A 19,405-nucleotide genomic window follows, 5' to 3' on the forward strand; every position below is an offset into this window, starting at 1 on the left:
CCTCTATTGAGTCCGTATCTATTTCTAGAGGAAATAGATCGAACTTTACTGCCAGTAGGAGTCCTTCATGGAGTGCCTGCAGTTCAAGGTGTAATGGAAACAATCCTTTGCAATATTTGTTGAAGCCTAGAATCCATTTGCCAGTACTATCTCTGAAGACCCCTCCTATACCACTATGGTTGGTTGTGTATGCCCCATCGATGTTTAGTTTTAACCAGCTTTTCTGGGGTGCAATCCAATTTATCTTAATAGGAATAGTATCGTTTGTAACTTGGTTTGCATTGGTCATGAAGTGGAATTCACTGTAATGATTAAGGTTCTTTTGCAGAGATGGTTTGTGAGTGGTGTTGTTGATGTTATTGCTGTTCCTGTTTAACCAAATTCCCCATAGTACAAAAGCCAAGAAGTCATTCCATTTCATATGATTGCAAGCTAAGTTTCTACTAGGAGTGAGATATTTTATTTGAATTAGCCAGTTAGAGTTGTTGGTGATATTTAGATTATCAATACCTAGGTGCTGCAAGAATGTATGAGTTATAGGGCATGAGATAAAAATACAAAGGACTTTAATAGCACCCAATTGTTTACATATCACAGTTGACTTCATCAATGCTTTTCCATTCCTTCAGTCTGCTCTCAAGAACCAGTAATGCAGTCATGGCCTAATATACAGTGCAATCCCAAAAAAAAACCATCCTATGGAGATACGCAGATGAATACATTTTCTGCATCTGCCTTTTAGGGCGTGTAATAGAAAGTCGTTGCAAATAGAGAGAGATATGGGTAGCGATAGGAGAAATTTGAGGGGATATGAGAGAGAAAAATAATATAAAGCTTATTTTATGGCTTAAGGGTAGGAGGTGATCATAAATAGATATTTGGCTATAAAAAATCAAAATGTAGCTATGGAATATAATTTTTTAAAATGATATTTATTTAAAATAAATAAAGTATCAACCTTTGTTATACAAGGTAACTAATCCTATTATTTTCCCTTGTCTGTTACTTCTTCTTTTATTTTTGTCACGATCCAAAATCTCTCCTTAGGAATCGTGATGACACCTAATCCCTAGGACTAAGTAAGCCTAACACATAATGAGTTATTAACAGATTTAATCCAATTAACCATGAAACACCAGTAGTTCCCGTACATAACCAACAACCATCAAGAAATATACAACATCCCAAAACCAGTGGTACATGTCATAAGCCTTTCTAAGAGTAACTAAGAATATGAAATACATCACTGTTTGAAGTAGAAGTAAACAGTAACAAAGTAAAGCTCCAGAAAGGTGACTTCGAGGCCTGTGAGCGTAGTGACAAATATACATTTGAGTCTCCGTAGTAAATCTCCAATAGCTAGCTAATGACCGGCACGCTCAGAGGCAGCTGGATCTGCACAAAAATGTGTAGAAGCTTAGCATGAGTACACCAAAGTGGTACCCAACAAGTATCAAGACTAACATCGGTGGTGTCGTGACGAGATACAGTCGAGACACCTACGAGACATAATAACCTGTGCAAGTATTAATATAAATTAACAGAGGAACGAATATCAATATAAAGCTAAACATAGAAAAAATAACAATATAACACTAGCAAATGGAAAGTAGAAGCAACACATAGCAAAAAGGAGTAAATAGGTGATAACCCCGCAAAGTAATCAGAATGCAGTTAGGTACCCGGACCCAACTAAGGAAAAGTAAATGACAAACAAATAATTAATCGTTCTTTCACAAGGTCTACACAAGAATCATCCCCAGGTATTACACCTAAAAATCACGAGTCACGGGCCCCAAGTCACGAATTATAATCGCATGGCATCTCGTGCCCACATTATCAATCATAACCGCACGAATAACTCACGTGCTAATGCTATCATTACCTCAGATTTGCACGGACAACTCATGTACTAATGATAACAATATCTCATATCGCACGGACAACTCACGTGACAATAGTAACAATGTCTCATATCCGCAAAGACAACTCACGTGCCACAGTCCAATCCACGCACAGAAGATATGTATACAAGAACATATATACATGATCAATAAACATCAAGATTCATACTCCTGGACTGATATAGGTGACATGTTACGGTGTATGCTTGTGCAAATGTACTATCACAGTTCAAGTCAACAGGTAAAATCAGAGACACCAAATAGCACATTAGAAACAACACCACAAAATCTGTAATATCATGACACACGCAAAAAGGTCACACTGCTACACAAATATCATCAATAATAATGCCCCAGGCCATCGCAAATCATCTCCGACATAGTCCACTTGTCTCGGTGTATGCACAAAAATAAAGTAAATGCTCCTCTTGTCTCGCCACACGCGCATAATAATCATCCCACATTGTCTCACCACATGCGCAAATCCAACATATATACAGCCAGTCTTGCCACGCTGCGTGTGCAAATATCAATAATAATAATAGCACGGACAACTCATATGAAAATACCCGTCCTCTCAACAATCCCACATATGCCAAAACAACAATATAATAACTCGCACAACATGTGCCCATATGCCACAACCACACATAGCCCACGACCCAACAATATTGAGTACAACAACAACAACAATAACACGGGAGTATGACAAGTAAATCAACACAACAATTATAACAACACAATGAAACGGAAGGATATGCTTAACAATGAAAGACACAACAAGTAATAATGACTTCAAATAAGAATAAATCAACAATGAGATAGGTAACAAGTATTAATGACTTCAAATAAGGATAATTCAACTATGAAAGAGATAACATTACAAATAAAGAGGCAACAACTTCAATTAAAGCATATAAGTGTATAATTGGCAATAAGATATAGAACATGAACTAACATATTCAAATAAAGCATGTAAGGATAAATTCAACAATGGGGGATACAACATGATAGGACAACTTCAATTTAATGTACATAAGAAACCTAAAAGTCTAAACCGATCATTTTCACATATAAGTTCGTGTACACACTCGTCACCTCGTATACAAATCTTTCACGTAATTCAAATAGTGCAATCAAACCAATCCCTACGGGGTAGTTCCCTCCCCCCTCCCACAAAGTTAGACAAGATACTTACCTCCACTACGCTAAATCAACACTCAACAATAAATTTTCCTAAATAATTCGCCTATGCTTGGCTCATATCTAACCAAAATCGACTTAATAACATCAAGCAATGCAAGAAAAATCAATTACGATAGATAAAGTTATGATTTTTATAAAATTTACCAAAAGTCAACAAAAGTTAACCTCAGGTCCGCCCGGTCAAAACCCGGGTCCAAGGGTAGATTTCGATTACCCATAACCCCACGAGTCTATATATGTGTTTTGTTTCAAAATCCGAGTCCAATTCGACTCTCAAATCCCAAATATTTATTTTTAAAACTTAGACAAGTTTTCCCAAAATTCCCCTTTGATTTTCATAAATTTGATGTTAAATCTCATATATAATTATGTAATATAGTTGGAAATTGATCAAAATCACTTACCCAATGATTACGTGTAAAAATCCCTCTTCAAAATCGCCTCCCACCGAGTCTAAGGTTCCAAGATATGAAAAATGAGGCTAAAATCTCGACTTCCAACCCTTATTTTCAGTACAAGTGTCGCAAATACGACATGCCTCGCAAATGCGAAGAATGATTGCAAAAACGAATCCATTATAGTCCTGTTAATGTTGCAAATATGAACATTTTATCGCAAATGCAAACTTTGAACACTTCGCAAAATCGACCTAATGATCGCAAATGCAAGCCAACCTAGCCTAAGCCGGACCCATTCCCAAAAGTGAACAACTTGTTCGAAAATGCAAATCTGACAGACCCTCAGTGAACTTCACAAATGCGAATCCCTCCTTGCAAAGGCGAAGGTTGCAAATGCAAACAAATTCTCGCATTTGCGAGACCTGAAGAACCTATTCAAAAACCAGTAAAACAAACACTCTTCCAAAAACTTCGTAACGCGTCCGAAACTCACCCGAGCCATCAGGTCTCCAAACTAAATATCAATACAAGTCTAAAAACATTATATGAACTTGCTTGGCATGATCAAAATACAAAAATAATATCTAGAACCACGGATTGGACTTCAAAATGCATGCATGAAATTTATATTGAAACTCAAGAACTTCTAAAAACACAATCACGCGGAATGATGCCAAACTTTGCGGACAAGTTCCGAATAGCATAACAAACCTATTCTAAGCCCCAAAATTAAAATCCAAACCCGATATCCATAAATTCAAACAAACCTAAGAAATTTCTAAACATTCAAATTGCCAACTTTTGGCAAATATGCCAAATAATCCTAGGGACCTCTGAATTCAATTCCGCGCATACGCCCAAGTCTAAAATCACTATATGTACCTATCGGAGCCATCAAAATACCGTTTGATCGCTGCCAACTCGACGCTACACTAAGGTAGGAAGAGCGGGTCACAATAGCTTTTACCCGATATGAGGGTCGGGATCGATTTCCTCAGGGAGCTAGTAGTGGAGTTGGATTGTCTGTCTAGCCTAGAGATGTGTTTGTACTCCTAATGTCACTTCAAACATTTTTGGGTTTTCGAATTATAACTATTTTTATAAAACTATTGATTAACACTAAATTATGCTACGAGAATATTGCTAAGTTGTATCTAATGGGAAGAAGGGCACTAGGGTCGTGACACTACCTAGGTGGCTAATTGACGGGTAGATGTTACTAAGGTTCGATTGACATAATTGGGGCTTATGCTATAACCATTGCACAATTTTACCCACTCTCACACCTCTCGGTAGAGAAAGTGATTTTGCCTAATTGACTCTCTCGAGACCAAACGGGTAGGCAAATTAGACCAAGCAAATAGGGTTCAAGTAGGGTAATTACTCTCTCGAGGTTTAACCCGTTAATTGGGACTATCATTTCTTATGAGTCCATCTCAATTCCTTGTTGGGTCAATTTTGAGGTCATAGACTATCTTTCTCAAGAAGAGTTAAACTCATAAAGCTTGAATCAGTGTTTGCAACCACCAATTCTAGATTAAAACATAATATTAACCCGAATAGGAAACACCCATAGTCAATCTAACATTAGATGGCAACACCCATCAATTACCCATACTAGGGTTGAGCCACAACCCTAGCTGATGGTATTAGCTACTCATGCTTGAAGAAAAAAATAAAGAAATAGATGAAGAACTAAGCATATTAATTAATTGCTAAAATTAAACTACAAGAATCTATTGTAAATGTAAAGCAAAAGTGCCAAAAATGGCTACAAAATTCGTTCTCACGAGCGCAGCCCTTGTCTGATATATCTGATTACCTAAAAATGATAAAATATTCTATTTATACTAGGCTGGAAAAATTGGACAAAAATGCCCCTGCGGGGTCAGTGTGGGCCACACTAAATGAACCGCGGCCGCACTGGGCTCTTTGACTTTAACTTTTGCTTGTCTAAACTTGGACTCTGCGGACCGCGCAGAATGGACTGCGGCTGCGGAGGGAGATGGCGCGTCACATGTAGAATGGACCGCGGTCGCGGAGGGAAATGGCGCGGTCCGCGAAATCACGACCGCGGACCGCATGACATTGACTTTAAAAACTTTCATCTCTCTAAATCTCATGACTGCGGACCGCACAAACGAGTAGTGCGGCTGCGGAGCCTTCACCGTGGCCCACGAGATGTGTACCGCGGTCGCGCTTCTTCTGTCCTGATTTACCAACTCTCTGAACCACCTAGTGCGGCCGCATTCAACTTTGCGCGGTCCGCACTGGGCCTTCTTTCCTTAGATTTCTTGGTTTTTGATACTTGAGCAGGTTTCACTCCTTTTCTTTAGCCAATCTTTGATATTTCGTCACTTTGTCGATCAGACCTGCTATTAAGCACAACTTGTGAGCCTTTTAGGACTATTTTGTAACAATATATGATCAAAGCATAGGCAAGTAGGGGCATAAAACATGTTAAAATCCTAACTTATCAACTCCCCCAAACTTAAACCTTTGCTTGTCCTCAAGCAAACAAAATAAGACTCACCCCTTAAAGGAAAATCCAAGTAATTCCAGCTGTCGTAAAGTAACCTCAACAAGCATCAATTGGAACTAACAATTGCCCTCAATACGAATGGATCATTAACAAAATTTAAACTTTGAAAAACTATGGATCAAGTGCGATACAAGAGAATCAAGAATTGACTCATTATATCAAAGAACTCTCTCAATTACTTTGGTCGCTGTGGAACCCAAACTCACACATCATCAACTCTCCCTAAGCAAAACCTCACCTTTTAGAGTATAAGCACACAAACTAAGGTTAATGGCAATTCACTCGTCTCTCTCAAGGAAAGGTCACAAGTACGACTCTAAGTACCATATGTTTGACCCTTATGTAAGTATCCACTAATGCGAGCGTCATCCAACTCAAGATCATATAGGGCTTTTGTGGAGTCAATGTGAAGGCTTTTGGTTCAGGGTAGGAAAAGTTGTTGGTCTATATGGGTTCCATCTTCCCTTAAGCACTTCTTTTGATTCATTTTGGCACAATTCTTTTTGACTCTTTGAGTATTTCACTTCTTTTCAAGGGGTTAGAGAGATATAACGTCACTCTTTCTTATGCAATTCAAAGCACTTCTCCTTTTTCTACTTTTTCCACACCTTTTTCACTTTTGTTTTTCTTGAATCCCGTTTTATTCTTTGCACATTGGGCTTTCTTTTTGTCTTTTCTTTCTTTTTCATTGCCTTCCTTTCCTTTTGCTTTTGTACCTTTTACTACTTTGTTTCCTTTCTTGTCTTTCCCCCCCAAACTTAGACTTTTGCCATTACTCAATGGACAATTTGGGTGCCAAGAAAGGGTATAATTTAGAACGGGTATAGGCTTGTAGCATTGGTTCTTGAAAGAAAAAGGTTTAAGGCTCAAAAAGGTTAGCTAGTGATGATATCATTGGTAGGCTATGAAATTGTTCGACTATTATTTGGATCAAGGAGAGCCTATAATTACTTCTCAAGTCAAATTTTCACTCAAAATTTCGCCTCAACAAACATTCAGGGCAAGTTCTAGACCATTGGCTCGGGACTTGGACTCACAATTTGATTTCTCACCACACACACTCAAGGATTTCTAAAGACATAGAGTCGGGGGCCCACAACAACCTTAGATACGATTGAGAACACAATGGTCCTGAAAGACCACATGATGTTTGTTTGGTCAAAACAAGATTCTCAAGGTCACTACTTTCACCATCGTAAACACAACCACTTGTCTTTGACCATGGGATCAAAGGCAAATGTGTTAGGCCTAAGTGAAGCTTTGCTTGAGGTACCCTTAACTATAAACTACTAAAAACAAAAGAAAAATCAAAAACGGACTCAAACCCTTAAGAAGGTTGTCACGCCATCCATCATAGGGAAGAGCCACCCGGTTCACATAATACTCCACCCTTGGAAAGAACCGTGACATTAAGAAAACCAAGGGCTTATCGAAAGTGCCAAAAACGAAATAACAAGGCTGCGAGCCTATCTACTAAGCTAAAAATGAAAAATTTATATGAAAATAGAAAATAGAATAAATATTTACAATAGGGGATTAGAATATACAACGGGGGATGAATATATACAAAAATGTAACTTTATATACAGACAAAAAAAAGAGATTAAAAGTGCGATAAAAGTAACTAAATGTAAAGTTATATACATACCAAATAGAAAATCAACAGAAACATAAACTAAGTCAATTAATATATACAAGCATCCGGATAAAAGGTAGGGCGCACCCCCACAAATGAAAGCTGGCATTGTCCCCAATGCCAACTAAACAAATAAGCATCAAAAATCAAGATAAAAGGATATAGGAGCTCCCTAAGCCTCGTCTGTATGCATGGGAACATGAGTGGTCCCCGAGTCCTCTGTATGTACGAGAACCTTAGACTAGTTCCCGGTCTCCTGCTGCTCAGTTGCTGGGACTAGGGCATGGACCTGTACGGGCTGAATATCAGGAACATTCTGTGACTGACTGGAGGAAGCCTCCGGTAAATAAAACACTTTTGTTTCGCACTTTGGTCACCTTAATGCCCTTCAAAATGTGGGCCAGATTGCTATAAAACTCCTTGACCATGTGCTCATTCGCCCCCTCAGACGACCCAGAAGAAATGTTATTTGAGGCTCGAGCATCGAGGGAAGATGGGGGAGTGTCTGTATGTATAACTTTCTTCAAATATGGGATGTATAGAGGGACTGAATCTGAAGAGATCTCCCGGGAGAGCTCGTACTCACTCCCCGAGTTGTCAAGGGCTCTATCAGCCGCTTTGATTGCTTTCCTCATGTCCTTTATGTTTTGTCTAGCGTGGGAGTGAGTTTTACCATCCGTTACTTCCCTCCCCAGGAGGAATTACCTCGGCCGGGTTGTTTGGCACCTTTACCTCGTTGTTTGAACATTATCTGCAAGCATACACATCTAACATGGTTAGTATCAGCACAGGCAGTGAAACAAGTGTTGAAATTGAATTGCAGACAACCGATTAAATGTTGCAGAAATAGTTGAAGAACATGGCACCATGACCCGCACAAATAGGAGTGCGGCCGCACTAGGGGCACCGTAGACCGCGCAAAGGCGATCGCGGTCCGCATTGGGATAAGGCCCTGGATAACATCTCTCTAATTCTCTCCACCGCGGCCCGCACAAAAAGTAGTGCGGCCGCATTGGGGGCACCGCGGACCGCATAAAAGCAATCGCGGTCCACACTGAGGTGAGGTATGTAACACCACCTCTCTGAATCCAACCACCGCGGCTCGCACAAAAAAGCACCGCGGCCGCGGTGGGCCAGCGCGGATCGCATAAAGTGCAATGCGGTCGCATTGGGCATAGGTTCAATTTCAGTCACTTGGGCACCGCGTTCCGCGCAAAATGGCAATGCGACCCGCGTCAGGGCACCGCGGATCGCACAAAGGCGACCGCGGGCCGCGGAGAGTATATTGCACATGCACTAAGTTAGGGTTTCCAATTTTTGCAATTTTGTTCTAGTTTTCACCTACTTTGTCCCTACTCAAATTACTCAGTCATTATGCAAATTAAGCACCCCAGAACTAATACTTAAACCAACCTAAGCTAACAAAAATAGAGAAAACAGGACGAACAAAAAGTTACAGGCTAATTGTAATAAAATAAAAACAAAATTAATCAATTAAATGAACAAGGAATGAGTGAAATATTACCAGATGTGAAGATGAAATGCAATTAGTTAGTCTAAGCAAGAATTACGGTCACAAGAGGGTATAAACAGTAGCTTTTAGGTCTATGAGTGTTAAATTTTTGAAAAGTGTAAATGGTGACCCGTGGGGTCTATTTATAGAAAAGCAATGGGGCCCAGCCTTACCTACCAGTGCGGCCGCACAAAACCGACCGCGGACCGCACAGGGTTTGTTCAAATGAAGCATGAGTAGGCAACCTCCGCGGTCCGCATAAAACAGACCGCGACCGCAGAGGTCCACCGTGGACCGCACTAAATGGAATGTGGCCGCGGTGGCAAACTTCAGAGATCACCACTTTTGACCATCACCAGTGCGTACCGCACAAAGTGCAATGCACTGGCAATCTTCAGAGACTGTTCAACGTTTTTTAAACTACTTTGCACTGCATCAACTCAATCCCTACAACATCTTACAATCAGTTAGCTCAAAAATCAAACCTACACTACCAAGAAAACATAGAAAACAACAAAAAGAAAAAGGCATGGGTTGCCTCCCAAGCAGCGCCTGATTTAACGTTGCGGAATGACGCATGTCACCAGCACATCACTTTAGATGGAGAAGTGCCACCACGTGGCTATCATCAAATTTCCCAAGATAATGCTTGACCCGATGTCCATTGACTCTGAATACTTCACCGTTCTTGTTCCTTAGATCAAGAGCACCAAATGGGGTCACGAACACAACTTCAAAAGGCCCACTCCACTTTGACTTGAGCTTACCCGGAAACAGACGTAACCGGGAATTGAATAAGAGAACTATATCTCCAACCTTGAACTCCTTACCCCGAGCATATTTGTCGTGAAGGTACTTCATTTTGTCCTTGTAAAAGGATGAGCTGAAGTAGGCATGGAATCTAAACTCATCAAGCTCATTAAGTTGTTCAACCCGAAGATTTGCTGCAACATCCCATTCTAAGTTCAACTTCCTCAAGGCCCACATGGACTTGTGCTCTAATTCCACCTGAAGATGGCAAGCTTTCCCAAACACCAACCAATATGGAGACATACCAATCAGAGTTTTGTAAGCCGTCCGATTAGCCCAAAGAGCGTCATCCAACTTTTTCGACCAATTGGTCCTATTAGCATTGATAGTTTTAGACAAGATACTCTTAATTTCTCTGTTGGAGACTTCGACTTGGCCACTAGCTTGCGGATGATAGGGGGTCGGAACCTTATGATTGACACCGTACTTAGAAAGCAACGTGTCGAAAGCCTTGTTGCAAAAGTGAGACCCCTCATCACTAATGATAGCATGAGGAGTGCCAAACCTTGTGAAGATGTTCTTTTTAAGAAACGCAACAACACTCCGAGCTTCATTATTAGGCAAAGTCACGGCTTCAACCCACTTTGAGACATAATCAACCGCCACAAGAATGTAAGTATTCCCACAAGAGCTAACAAATGGACCTATGAAATCGATGCCCCAAACATCAAAGATATCCACTTCAAGAATCGTATTAAGGGGCATCTCATCCCTTTTTGAAATTCCGCCCACTCTTTGGCACTCATCACATCTCTTCACCAAATTGCCCGCATCTTTGAACAAGGTGGGCCAATAGAATCCACAACTAAGAACCTTCAAGGCGGTCCTCACCCCACCATGGTGGCCACCATAAGGTGAAGAATGGCAAGCCTCTAGGATACTCAATTGTTCTTCCTCCGGGACATATCTACGAATCACACCATACGTGCAAATCTTGAACAAGTATGGCTTATCCCAATAGAAATCCAAATTATCCCGCTTGAGCTTCTTCCTTTGGTTAGAAGAGAGCTCACACTGGATTATTCCGGTCACAAAGTAATTGGCAACATCGGCAAACCATGGCATATCCTTCATTGACACTGCAAGGAGTTGTTCGTCGGAAAATGAATCATTGATCTCAAGGCCATCACAAGGCCTCTCCTCCTCCTCCAAACGGGACAAGTGGTCCGCCACTTGATTCTCACTACCTTTACGGTCAATAATTTCTAGATCAAACTCTTGAAGAAGTAACACCCATCTTATCAATCTCGTTTTGGAGTCTTTCTTGGCCATCAAATACCTAAGGGCGGCATGATCGGTGTGCACTATAACTTTGGCCCCCATAAGGTAAGGTCGAAACTTTTCCATAGCAAACACAATAGCCAATAATTCTTTCTCGGTCACTGTATAGTTTCTTTGAGCCTCATTCATGGTCTTGCCTGCGTAGTACACCAGATGAAACATCTTGTTGATTCTTTGGCCCAAAACAGCACCAACCGCAACGTCACTAGCATCACACATGAGCTCAAAAGGTAAGCTCCAATTTGGTGCGGTGATGATGGGGGTAGAAGTCAACTTGAGCTTGAGTATCTCGAATGCTTGCATACAACTCTTATCGAAAAAGAACTTTGCATCTTTCTTGAGCAACTTGCACAAAGGGTATACCACTTTAGAAAAACCCTTTATGAACCTCCGGTAAAAACCCGTGTGCCCAAGGAAACTCCTCACCCCTTTGATAGAAGTAGGGAGAGGGAGCCTCAAAATAACCTCAATCTTGGCCTTATCAACTTCAATTCCTCGCTTCGAGATCTTGTGACCCAACACTATACCTTCTTCTACCATAAAATGACATTTTCCCAATTGAGAACAAGGTTGGTGTCTTCACATTGGGCCAACACTCTATCCAAGTTTACCAAGCATTCCTCAAAAGAATCTCCAACCATGCTGAAATCATCCATGAAGGCCTCCAAGATATCCTCCACCATGTCGGTGAAAATAGCCATCATGCAATGTTGGAAGGTTGACGGAGCATTACACAATCCAAATGGCATTCTAGAGAAAGCAAATGTGCCATAAGGACATGTAAAGGTGGTCTTCTCTTGGTCCTTCGGGGTAATTAGAATTTGATTGTACCCCGAGTAACCATCCAAAAAGCAATAGAAAGCCCGCCCCGCAAAACGATCAAGCATTTGGTCAAGGAATGGCAATGGGAAATGATCTTTTCTAGTCACCTTGTTCAGCTTTCGGTAATCCATACAAACTCTCCACCCGGTGACCGTTCTAGTAGGAATGAGCTCATTGTTGTCATTGGTCACCACGGTCATACCACCCTTTTTCAGCACACATTGTACCGGAGAAGTCCACGATGTCAGAAATAGGATAAACCACCCCAGCATCTAGCCACTTGATAACCTCTTTCTTCACCACCTCTTTCATCGCCTCATTTATTCTTCTTTGATGCTCCAAAGAAGGCTTTGCATACTACTCCAAGATGATTTTGTGCATGCAAAATGCGGGGCTTATTCCCCGAATATCAGCTCGAGTCCATCCGATTGCCCTTTTCTGCTTTTGAAGAACTGCCGAGGTGGCCTCAACCTGCATGTTAGTAAGGCAAGAAGAAAGAATAATAGGTAAAGTAGAATTTGAACCCAAGAATTCATACCTGAGGTGTGGAGGAAGTGGCTTCAACTCCAACACTGGTGGCTCCTCTATCGATGGCTTTGTTGGTGGAGTTTTGCGGTTTTTAAGATCCAAAGATATCCTCTTAGGCTCATATGAATATGAACCCATACCATGCAATGCATTCACGCACTCCACTCTACTAACATCATCATTGACATCCATATTAAGAAGCACGACCTCAAGGGGATCTTCAACATGGATCATGGAACTTGTGTCATCCACTATCACAGCTGTGACAATGTCTACAAATGAACACACCTCTGTGCTATTGGGTTGTCTCATTGATTTGCAAACATGGAATACCACTTTCTCATCCCCCACTCGGAAAGTCAGCTCACCCGCTTCAACATCAACCAATTCCTTCCCCGTAGCTAGGGAAGGTCTACCAAGAATAATCAGCACTTCAAAGTCTACCTCACAATCCAATATGACAAAGTCGGCCGGCAATATAAACTTATCCACCCGGACAAGTACATCATCAATTATGCCCAAAGGTCGCTTCATCTATCGATCCGCCATTTGAAGTCTCATTGAGGTAGGTCGAGGTTTTCCAATTCCCAAAGTCTTGAAGACCGAGTACGGCATCAAATTTATGCTAGCCCCCAAGTCATAAAGGGCCTTGGAAAAATCCACACTTCCGATAGTACAAGGGATAGTAAAAGCTCCGGGATCCTCAAGCTTGGGTGCCATTGAATGCACTATGGCACTCACTTGATGAGTCATTTTAATTGTTTCACACTCCATCGACCTCTTCTTTGTTACCAAATCTTTCATGAACTTAGCATACCCCGGCATCTGCTCAAGTGCCTCCACTAAAGGCACATTGATTGTGAGGCTCTTTATCATGTCAATAAACTTTTTGAATTGATTGTCACTCTTTTGCTTTGCTAACCATTGAGGATAAGGTGGAGGTGGCCTAGGCAAAGGTGCCTTGTCCTCTGGTACAACCGGCTCGGGCATGTCAATCACGTGTTCCCTAGACGGGTTCACAACATCTTGAGTCTCTACCTCGGTTTCATCATCAATATCAGTCCGCGCATCATTGCTCATATTTTGATTAACCACATCATCAACAATCAAAGGTACATCATCATCTCGCAACTCAACATCTTCATCCACAACTTGCTTTTGCTTTGAGGCATTCACATCACCGCCTCTCCCACTTCTTGTTGTAACCGCCATCACATGATTATTATTCCCACCCTTCGGGTTCACTACCGTATCACTTGGTAGAGCACCCTTGGGATGAGTATTCAACGCTTGAGAGATTTGGCCTAATTGCACCTCCAAGTTCCGGATAGATGTATTATGAGAAGCCAATTGGGCATCGGAATCTTGGTTCTTTTTCATCATTTGCTCGAACATGCTTTAAATTCTTCCCATATCACCTCCGGAAGAACTAGGACCTTGAGAGGGGAAAAGGGGTAGATTGATCGGTTGTTGATACATTGGGGGCCTTTGAAAGCCCATCCCCCTGTTGCATTGGTTTCCATTGTTGTTCCATCTGCCTTGATTGTTGTTATTGCCCCAATTATTGTTATTACCATTCCAATTCCCTTGGTTGCTTTGATTACCCCAATTGTTGTTTTGGTTGTTATTATTCCAATTGCCACCACCTTGTTGTTGATTGTTGTTATTCCAATTACCTCCGCCTTGTTGTTGATTGCCCCAATTTTCTTGAGGATGCCATTGTTGATTCGAAGAGTTGCCTCTATTCCCTTGGTAGTCATTGACATATTGGACCTCTTCGCTTTGATCATCATAACACTCATTTGAATAACCACCACCATCATTGTTGTTGTCATATTGTTCACAATTACCTTAGGGTTGTTGCCCTCTTTGCCTCCTTTTCAACATAGAAATACCTTCCATTGCATTGACTTGGCGTGGGTTTTTGACTTATTGTAATTGCGCCCTTGCCAATTGATTCATAGTTGTTGTAAGCTCGGCAATAGCTTGGCCATGATCATGCAATTCCTTGTGCAAATGGATGACCGTGGGGTCACCTTGGGGAACATTTGCTCGGCTTTGCCATGCCGAAGAGGTGTCGGCCATTTCATTAAGTACATCACATGCCTCTTGGTATGAAAGTTTCATAAAGTTCCCTCCGGCCAATTGGTTCACAATGCATTGATTCGTGGTGTTGATGCCCCAATAAAAGGTTTGCTGAAATCATAGCCTCAGTCATGTCGTTATTAGGGCACTCTTTCACCATTGTTCTATATCTTTCCCATATCTCGTGCAAAGGTTCCGTTGGCTCTTTCTTGAAGGCTAGAATTTCATCCCGAAGAGCCGCCATATGACTTGTATAAAAGAACATGGCAAGAAATTTATCTGTCAATTCATCCCATGTTATAATAGAATGATTGGGGAGCCTTTCTAACCAATCCAATGCTTTACCCCGAAGAGAGAACAGGAAAAGCCTCAATCTCAACGCATCCTCGGACACGTTTGTCTGCTTGCTACCCCAACATGTATCCACGAACCCCTTCAAGTGCTTATAGGCATTTTGATCGGAGGCGCCCGTGAAATACCCTCTTTGCTCGAGCATGGTCAACATAACATTTGTGATTTGAAAGTTACCCGCCCGGATTCGGGGAGGAACAATAGCATTGGCGTATCCTTGATTTGGTAAAACTCTGGGAGCCACTCTCGGCGGTGGCAGAGGAGGGTCTGGAGTATTGTTGTTCTCATTTGCATTTACATTGGCATTTCGGCCTCTCTGGGAACTTGAGGTTAGACCTCATTTTGTTCTATATCCTCTACCTCTTCCCTCGCTATCACATTACCGAGAGGGTCATTTGCATTAAGAGCCATTTGTACCTGATTGATCGACACAAACAAAATTAGTAAACAAGAAGGAAAGAGAAGCAAAACACAAAACTAAATAAACAGATAGTCAACACCGTAAGCTCCCCGGCAATGGCGTCAAAAAGTGATTGCTGCCAACTCAACGCTACACTAAGGTAGGAAGAGCGGGTCGCAATAGCTTTTACCCAATATGAGGGTCGGGATCGATTTCCTCAGAGAGCTAGTAGTGGAGTTGGATTGTCTGTCTAGCCTAGAGATGTGTTTGTACTCCTAATGTCACTTCAAACATTTTTGGGTTTTCGAATTATAACTATTTTTATAAAACTATTGATTAACACTAAATTATGCTACGAGAATATTGCTAAGTTGTATCTAATGGGAAGAAGGGCACTAGGGTCGTGACACTACCTAGGTGGCTAATTGACGGGTAGATGTTACTAAGGTTCGATTGACATAATTGGGGCTTATGCTATAACCGTTGCACAATTTTACCCACACTCAACCTCTCGATAGAGAAAGTAATTTTGCCCAATTGACTCTCTCGAGACCAAATGGGTAGGCAAATTAGACCAATCAACTAGGGTTCAAGTAGGGTAATTACTCTCTCGAGGTTTAACCCGTTAATTGGGACTATCATTTCTCATGAGTCCATCCCAATTCCTTGTTGGGTCAATTTTGAGGTCATAGACTCTCTTTATCAAGAAGAGTTAAACCCACAAAGCTTGAATCAGTATTTGCAACCACCAATTCTAGATTAAAACATAAAATCAACCCAAATAGCAAACAACCATAGTCAATCTAACATAAGATGGCAACACCCATCAATTACCCACACTAGGGTTGAGCCACAACCCTAGCTGATGGGTTTAGCTACTCATGCTTGAAGAAGAAAATAAAGAAGTAGATGAAGAACTAAGCATATTAATTAATTGCTAAAATTAAACTACAAGAATCTATTGTAAATGTAAAGCAAAAGTGCCAAAAATGGTTACAAAATTCGTTATCACGAGCGCAACCCTTGTCTGATATACCTGATTACTTAAAAAATGGTAAAATGTTCTATTTATAATAGGCTGGAAAAACTTGACAAAAATGCCCCTGCGGGGTCAGTGCGGGCCGCACTAAATGAACCGCGGCTGCACTGGGCTCTTTGATTTGACTTTTGCTTCTCTGATCTTGGACTCCGCGGCCCGCGTAGAATGGACCGTAGTCGCGGAGGGAGATGGCGTGTCATGCGTAGAATGGATCGCGGCCGCGGAGGGAGATGGCACGGTCCGCGAAATCACGACCGCAGACCGCAAAAACGAGTAGTGCGGCCGCGGAGCCTTCACCGCGGACCACGAGATGTGTACCGCGGCCGCGCTTCTTCTGGCCTGATTTACCAACTCTCTGAACCACCTAGTGCGGTTGCATTCAACTTTGTGCGGTCCGCATGGGGCCTTCTTTCCTTAGATTTCTTGGTTTTTGATACTTGAGCAGGTTTCACTCCTTTGTTTTTAGCCGATCTTTTACATTTCGTCACTTTGTCGATCAAACCTGCAATCAAGCACAACTTGTGAGCCTTTTAGGACTATTTTGTAACAATATATGATCAAAGCATAGGCAAGTAGGGGCATAAAACATGTTAAAATCCTATGTATCACCGTTCGGGGATCGTTTTTCTAAAAGTGAAACCTCGGTAAATATTTCCAACTTAAGCTTCTAAAATGAGAATCACTCATCCAAATCAGTCCCGAAATATCTGAAAATCGAATTCGACCATACACGCAATTGATAATATACAATATGAAGCAAATCAAGACCTCAAACCACTGAATGGAATGCTAAAGCTTAAAACGACTGGTTGAGTCGTTACAATTTTGCGCTTACTCGAGTTAGATTTTCAAACTACTCACCATCACTGTTTTAAAAATCGTGAGCATAAAACGAGGTGTTTTATCGAATACGTGGTGAGACATCTTGAGGCACGGGACGTAAGCCTCATAACTGTTAAATTTTTAATATTTTATAAAATAAAATAAATATATAACTAAGAAAATACACTAAAATTAAAGAAAATTTAAAATTAGCAGAAAAATGTAAATATCTATTATGAACATGGTAACATGTGCACGAACCATACAAAAGCATATATTTTTACTTGAAAAAGCGAAAGACGTAAAGGTAGATTACACCTATAACATGACTATGATGGAACATACTAAGAGTTGTAAAAAAATTATTTTAGATCCTAGTAATTCAAAGAATAAAAATGACATAATATAAAGTTATTATTAAAAAATCTAAAACTAGTTAACAACCTACAAATGGTCATTATTTGTGTCTATAGTATATTAAAAGTATAAACTCTTAGTGAAATATCGTTCTCCTTTTTTACTCTTTAAAAATAGATTTTAAAGAGTATATCTTTAATAGATACGTATTTAAATACTTATATATCTTTAAAGATATGAAATTTTAGGTTTTTAGGTTTTTGACTCTAGATACGAACAAACCTAAATATATCTTTAATAGATTATGAAGCTTAAAAGTATAAAAGAATAAACCAAATATTCTATTTACCGAAAAACAATGAAGATTTCGGCTTTGAAAAAATTTGTTAGTGTTGGTTGGAAGAATTATTTTGAAAATAACATTTTGGTTATTTGTAAATTTGTAATGTGTTGAATTTGAATTTTTTTTCAAAGAATAAAAATAGTTATAGATGTTCGAAAAAATAAACATAATAAAAATATAAGTATTTAAGATACCTAAAAACCTAAAATTTCATAGAGTGAGATATATAGAGTTAATTGCCACATGGTCAAAATTGATGTTCACATCAACTTTTATTCCTTTGGAAAAACTAATTTTTTCTTCAAGCATTAAGATTTTGTCTAACATGTAGAACAAAATCAAATTTTGATTAACATAAATTTTATATTGTAACTTACTGCTTTTAGGTGTAACTATTCGGTTGGTCGTTTCATGAGTTACAACCCCGTTTTCTCCATTTCTGCTTCTTTACGTGTTGTTCAGTTATATTTTATCGTATCGTGTTGGTTGGTTCAGGTTTGGAGTAGTGTTGGAGTGATATGAGACACTTAGTCTCTTAAGTTGGCCATTTAGTTGGAAAAGTCAGCCGGAAGTTGACTTGTGAGTAAATGATCTCAAAATTTGGTTTTTATGCTTCGGATAGCTTCGTTAGGTGATTTGGGACTTAAGAGCGTGATCGGAATGTAATTTGGAGGTCTGTAGTACATTTAGGCTTGAATTGGCGAAATTGGAATTTTGGCGTTTTCCAGTTGGTAGTGGATATTTTAATATCGGGGTCGGAATGGAATTCCAAAAATTTGAGTAGGTCCGCTATGTCATTTGTGACGTGTGTTTAATAGGCTTTTTGATCGTTCGCGGAATTCAGAAGTTTTGGAATCCTTAGGCTTGAATCCGAGGGTGTTTTGATGTGTCGATGTTGTTTTGAGTTTTCCGAGGATTGGTATGAGTTTGAATGATGATATTTGACTTGTTTGTATTTTTGGTTGAGGTCCCGGAGGCCTCGGGTTGAATTCGAAAGATTTTCAGAAAGTTTGGTTTTGAAATTGAGCAGCTTCAGCTGCTGCTCCTATCGTAACCGCACCTGCGGATTGGGGACCGCAGGTGCGAGACCGCAGAAGCGCTAGAGCAGCCGCAGATACAGCCATAAGCGAGAAGGCCAAAAGTCGCAGGTGCAGAAGATGGAATGCACTTGCGAGACCGCAGGTGCGGGTAGGGAGGCGCATGTGCGGTTTAAGGGAAATAAGTGAAAACAGCATATGCGGTTGGTTTGACCGCAGGAGCGAGAAAAGGACCGCAGGTGCGGAATCCCTGTGTCAGAAAGTATATAAGCTTCCATTCGCGAATTTTTGCCCATTTCTACCATTTTTGAGACGAGCTTGGAGCTTTTTG

This window comes from Nicotiana sylvestris, chromosome 10 (genome assembly GCF_000393655.2).
Source record: "Nicotiana sylvestris chromosome 10, ASM39365v2, whole genome shotgun sequence".
In the NCBI taxonomy this organism is placed as follows: Eukaryota; Viridiplantae; Streptophyta; class Magnoliopsida; order Solanales; family Solanaceae; genus Nicotiana; species Nicotiana sylvestris.